The sequence below is a fragment of the Wyeomyia smithii genome, chromosome 3 (assembly GCF_029784165.1).
Source record: "Wyeomyia smithii strain HCP4-BCI-WySm-NY-G18 chromosome 3, ASM2978416v1, whole genome shotgun sequence".
Classification (NCBI taxonomy): domain Eukaryota; kingdom Metazoa; phylum Arthropoda; class Insecta; order Diptera; family Culicidae; genus Wyeomyia; species Wyeomyia smithii.
Window position 1 is genome coordinate 137,528,652 of NC_073696.1, and position 6,000 is coordinate 137,534,651.

The window sequence follows — 6,000 nt, forward strand, 5'->3', positions numbered from 1 at the left end:
TTTGCAGCTGATGGCCAGCATTAAACTGCATGTCAATAGTTAAAGATGTTTCGTTGCTCGATTCATTACCATGCGACCAGTTGATATGTGTACTTTGTTTTGGAATACTAGTATCAACCAGAGAATGTGTCATTGTTGACCAAGATGTTCAATGTGACACCTTCGCAAATATCAAATTTGGTATTAACAGGTACGGTGCGTACAGTGTTCCATGTGTTACCTGTAAATACAAAAGTAATAGAATATTCAAAATATTGCTCCTCCACAAACCTATTTTTTATTTTTCTTCTTGTTATTTGCCCATGTTACGTTATTTTTTTTTTTTTTTGATGTTATTGTTATTTCAACTGCTAATAGGAAATAAAAATTGTAAAATCGATGTAAGTTAGGTTTTTATTGATCATAATCATTGCTCGCAGTTTCGATCCCAACAACAATATTCGCTCTTCAAAAAAGATTAGTGGAAAAACATTAAACGATGACTATAACCTTTTGAGACTGACGTTCTGATAAAAAAATTAAAAAATTACGTGTTTTCATCGAGATTTTGCATGGTCAACACAAAAAGTAAAATAGACGTTGTTTTATTAATGATTTTAAGAGAGGGAGGGGGGGGGGCCTAGCTTAAGTATTTATGATGAATATTAGTAAATAAGGAGTATGTGTGTTCAATCACAAATGACTTCTCAACACTGTTAGAAAAATTGTCATTTTTATTGTTAAGATTTGTTTGCTTTCGAAGTTAGGACTTATCTTTCGTAGGGATTTAAACCTACTTGTCATAAAAGGGGAAGTTAACTGGCAACTAACTTAATTATTATTATATAATAGCATAAAGAGAGCTTATCGAAGCAATTGAGGATTGCAACGATTATTGTCGAAAATTGTTAATAATTTTATTTGACATAGCTTCTAATGTTTCAACACCAGTAAGTCTATGTAATTCGAGTAAAATAGAAGTTGAATTTTTCTTGTTGATTGATGAGCAATACAAAACAAAACCACATGTTATAAAATAAAAAAGAAATTACGCATCATTCAATATATGAAACTTTCGCGACTGTTTATAACACATATGCCACTTATGATAAAAGTTGCTCCAATCAGATTTCCCATCCCACCACTGAAAATCTTTGAAGTTGAGTTTTGTTTTGCATTCTCAGTCATTTAACGCTGAAGTGAATCTGTAACGTAGTTTATGAACAACCCTTTATGGGTTCGTGCATAATGTAGAGGTAGAAATAAATAGAACCAATTTTTGAACTTTTTTTCATCTATACAGAGTATTCAATATGTTCGAATACAACCTTTTATCGTTGTGTAGGTGTGTACTATTTGTGTTCAGTCCAACCTGTTCGAACTGAAGCGACATAGTGGTAGCGAGCGAACGCAATATCCACTAATTGCGTCGCAGTAGGTAAACAGCGGTGTGAGATTCAGTCCCGCCCCTTTGTAAACTTTCGTACTGCGGAATGGTATAAAAGGGCATCAAATGCGGCAGCAGAGATCTACCAACTCACTAGAGTTACTCAGATTCTAAGGCGGAACAAGTCCGTTAGTAAAACATCTGCTATGGCATTGTTGGACATCGAAAAGGCGTTCGATAATGCCTGGCCTGGTGTTTAAACTGCAGCGATTCAACTTCCCGATCTTCCTCGTGAAAATCATCAGGAATTATCTGGCGAAAAGATCATTCCTGGTCTTCCTCAACAACATTCTCTCTGATTCGTTAAACGTAGATGCTAGGGTCCCACAGGGTAGCCTTCTTGGTCCCATCCTGTTCAACATGTTTACCTCAGATGCTCCTCCCCTTCATCAAAACATTCACATCTGCTATGTAAAACATCTGCTATGGCATTGTTGGACATCGAAAAGGCGTTCGATAATGCCTGGCCTGGTGTTTAAACTGCAGCGATTCAACTTCCCGATCTTCCTCGTGAAGATCATCAAGAATTATCTGGCGAAAAGATCATTCCTGGTCTTCCTCAACAACATTCTCTCTGATTCGTTAAACGTAGATGCTAGGGTCCCACAGGGTAGCCTTCTTGGTCCCATCCTGTTCAACATGTTTACCTCAGATGCTCCTCCCCTTCCGGGTGGTGGCATCTTGTCTATGTTTGCAGACGACACTGCCATTATCTACAAAGCTCGAGTGATTAGAGCTTTGACGCGTAGACTACAAGAGGGTCTGGATGTTTTGTCCGACTATTTCAACAGCTGGAAGATCTGCATCATTGCAGCTAAGACCCAGGCTATTATATTCCCGCATTCAAAATCAACTCGACTTGTTCCACCTGCCAATGTGAGAATCCATCTCAATAACACTCCACGGTGCTCTCACATACCGTTATTATAAAAAAAATGCACCAAAGAATCTGAGTACGCCATTCCATTCGTTGTGACGTCCAGAATGTCTGGTCAAAATTTCAAAATCATCGTACGGTACATTTTTGAGTAATTCCCTTTTGAAGGTCGTAAAGAACAAAAAAGTGATAGAAAAACGACGAAATAATTATTGTAAAGCACGTTTTTCAACCACCATTTTATGAGATAACTTCCAAAATAGTTTCTACACATTCCAAGGGTTTTATTTCAAGACATCAACAATTGGTGGAAAGATTGATTTTATGTGCTCAATGTCTTCAGCAAAATTGTTTCGTAGAACAAGGCCTTACTTTTGGCGTTTTTAGTTTTTCGATCAATCCACCTAAAAGTTAGATGAAAAGATTATTTTTTCTTAATTTCAATATACCAGATTGCTTCCTTCAGCAATGTTGTGGAAAATTTTAAAAGAAAAACAATTGCTGTATACTGCGATGTCCTATCTGTACGTTGGACACGACAAAATAGAGTTTTTTGTGGAACACCCCTCCTCAAAATCAGTTTTTTGTCTATACTTTTATCTGTAATGGTCGAAACAATGCAAAATGTTCTAAGATTTTATTCATCCAACTAAGATTCTCTCAAGAGTTTATAAAATTTACTCATCCAATATGAATATATTCAGAATTAAGGCGATGTACAGAAGCCAAAAGTCGAGGATGTTGTGATTTCGATAAAACCAATTATTTTAAACGATTTGTTATTTGACTCTGATCATATCCTTGGCCGATTCGTCGTGCATTTGCAGACTTCGAAACATCGCAAGGAATCAATGAATTTGGAACGTTCAAATAATACGATACCACATTTAAATTATGTTCAGGCCACATATATCGATCAAAGCAGATATAGTTTTAAATAGCCTTTGAATTTCTTTTCTTTCCATAACTTTTGAGCCACATATCAAATTGTTATGAAGTTTGTTATTTGTAAGTTTGAGAGATGACTCGTTCGTATGACACTAGTTTTGTTCAAACAAGTCATGTAATCTTTGAGATAATAGACTTTCGTTGTTTTATTAACAATTTAATACATAACGGTTGCTCAAGTTTGATTATGATCAAATGAAATGGGAACGAATAGGGCAGCCAAACTTTGAAACCACGTGTTCAATCATAATTCATCAGTCAACCCTTACTAGCCCGCTCATCTGATAATAATATTGAGATAATGAAGTTTCGTGATTTTCACATTTCGGTACATTACAGACGAAGTTACAGTTCGATTACAGTAAAATTCAATGGGGTATTATGAGGCAGCTAGACCTCTTATTCGACACTAATTTTGTGGAAATCGGGTCAGCCATTTCTGAGAAAAGTGAGTGAGTCCAAGTAGTCTTCGGAATATGTTCCTTTTCATACACATTTTTGAACATAAAAGGCAAAGTAATAGTCCGATTGCGAAACAAATCTATAGGGTCTTATGGGGCAACTAGACCTTCCATTTGACACTGATTTTATTAAGATCGGTTCAGCCATCTCTGAGAAAAATGAGTGAAATAAACAATCTTCAGAACACGTTTCTTTTCATAATTTTGAACCACAAGTTCAATCTTCATAAAATTCAAAAGTGAGAATCCATCTCAATAACACTCCACGGTGCTCCCACATACCGTTATTATGAAAAAAATGCACCAAAGAATCTGAGTACGCCATTCCATTCGTTGTGACGTCCAGAATGTCTGGTCAAAATTTCAAAATCATCGTACGGTACATTTTTGAGTAATTCCCTTTTGAAGGTCGTAAAGAACAAAAAAGTGATAAAAAAACGACGAAATAATTATTGTAAAGCGCGTTTTTCAACCACCATTTTATGAGATAACTTCCAAAATAGTTTCTACACATTCTAAGGGTTTTATTTCAAGACATCAACAATTGGTGGAAAGATTTATTTGAAAATCCCACAAAGCACAGTGGTCTAAACTCGAAAAATCGTGATCGTCCTAGGTTTGACTGGGAGAAATTGATTTAGGTGCTCAATGTCTTCAGCAAAATTGTTTCGTAGAACAAGGCCTTACTTTTGGCGTTTTTAGTTTTTCGATCAATCCACCTAAAAGTTAGATGAAAAGATTATTTTTTCTTAATTTCAATATACCAGATTGCTTCCTTCAGCAATGTTGTGGAAAATTTTAAAAGAAAAACAATTGCTGTATACTGCGATGTCCTATCTGTACGTTGGACACGATAAAATAGAGTTTTTTGTGGAACACCCCTCCTCAAAATCAGTTTTTTGTCTATACTTTTATCTGTAATGGTCGAAACAATGCAAAATGTTCTAAGATTTTATTCATTCATCTAAGATTCTCTCAAGAGTTTATAAAATTTACTCATCCAATATGAATATATTCAGAATTAAGGCGATGTACAGAAGCCAAAAGTCGAGGATGTTGTGATTTCGATAAAACCAATTATTTTAAACGATTTGTTATTTGACTCTGATTATATCCTTGGCCGATTCGTCGTGCATTTGCAGACTTTAAAACATCGCAAGGAATCAATGAATTTGGAACGTTCAAATAATACGATACCACATTTAAATTATGTTCAGGCCACATATATCGATCAAAGCAGATATAGTTTTAAATAGCCTTTGAATTTCTTTTCTTTCCATAACTTTTGAGCCACATATCAAATTGTTATGAAGTTTGTTATTTGTAAGTTTGAGAGATGACTCGTTCGTATGACACTAGTTTTGTTCAAACAAGTCATGTAATCTTTGAGATAATAGACTTTCGTTGTTTTATTAACAATTTAATACATAACGGTTGCTCAAGTTTGATTATGATCAAATGAAATGGGAACGAATAGGGCAGCCAAACTTTGAAACCACGTGTTCAATCATAATTCATCAGTCAACCCTTACTAGCCCGCTCATCTGATAATAATATTGAGATAATGAAGTTTCGTGATTTTCACATTTCGGTACATTACAGACGAAGTTACAGTTCGATTACAGTAAAATTCAATGGGGTGTTATGAGGCAGCTAGACCTCTTATTCGACACTAATTTTGTGGAAATCGGGTCAGCCATTTCTGAGAAAAGTGAGTGAGTCCAAGTAGTCTTCGGAATATGTTCCTTTTCATACACATTTTTGAACATAAAAGGCAAAGTAATAGTCCGATTGCGAAACAAATCTATAGGGTCTTATGGGGCAACTAGACCTTCCATTTGACACTGATTTTATTAAGATCGGTTCAGCCATCTCTGAGAAAAATGAGTGAAATAAACAATCTTCAGAACACGTTTCTTTTCATAATTTTGAACCACAAGTTCAATCTTCATAAAATTCAAAAGTGAGAATCCATCTCAATAACACTCCACGGTGCTCCCACATACCGTTATTATGAAAAAAATGCACCAAAGAATCTGAGTACGCCATTCCATTCGTTGTGACGTCCAGAATGTCTGGTCAAAATTTCAAAATCATCGTACGGTACATTTTTGAGTAATTCCCTTTTGAAGGTCGTAAAGAACAAAAAAGTGATAAAAAAACGACGAAATAATTATTGTAAAGCGCGTTTTTCAACCACCATTTTATGAGATAACTTCCAAAATAGTTTCTACACATTCTAAGGGTTTTATTTCAAGACATCAACAATTGGTGGAAAGATTTATTTG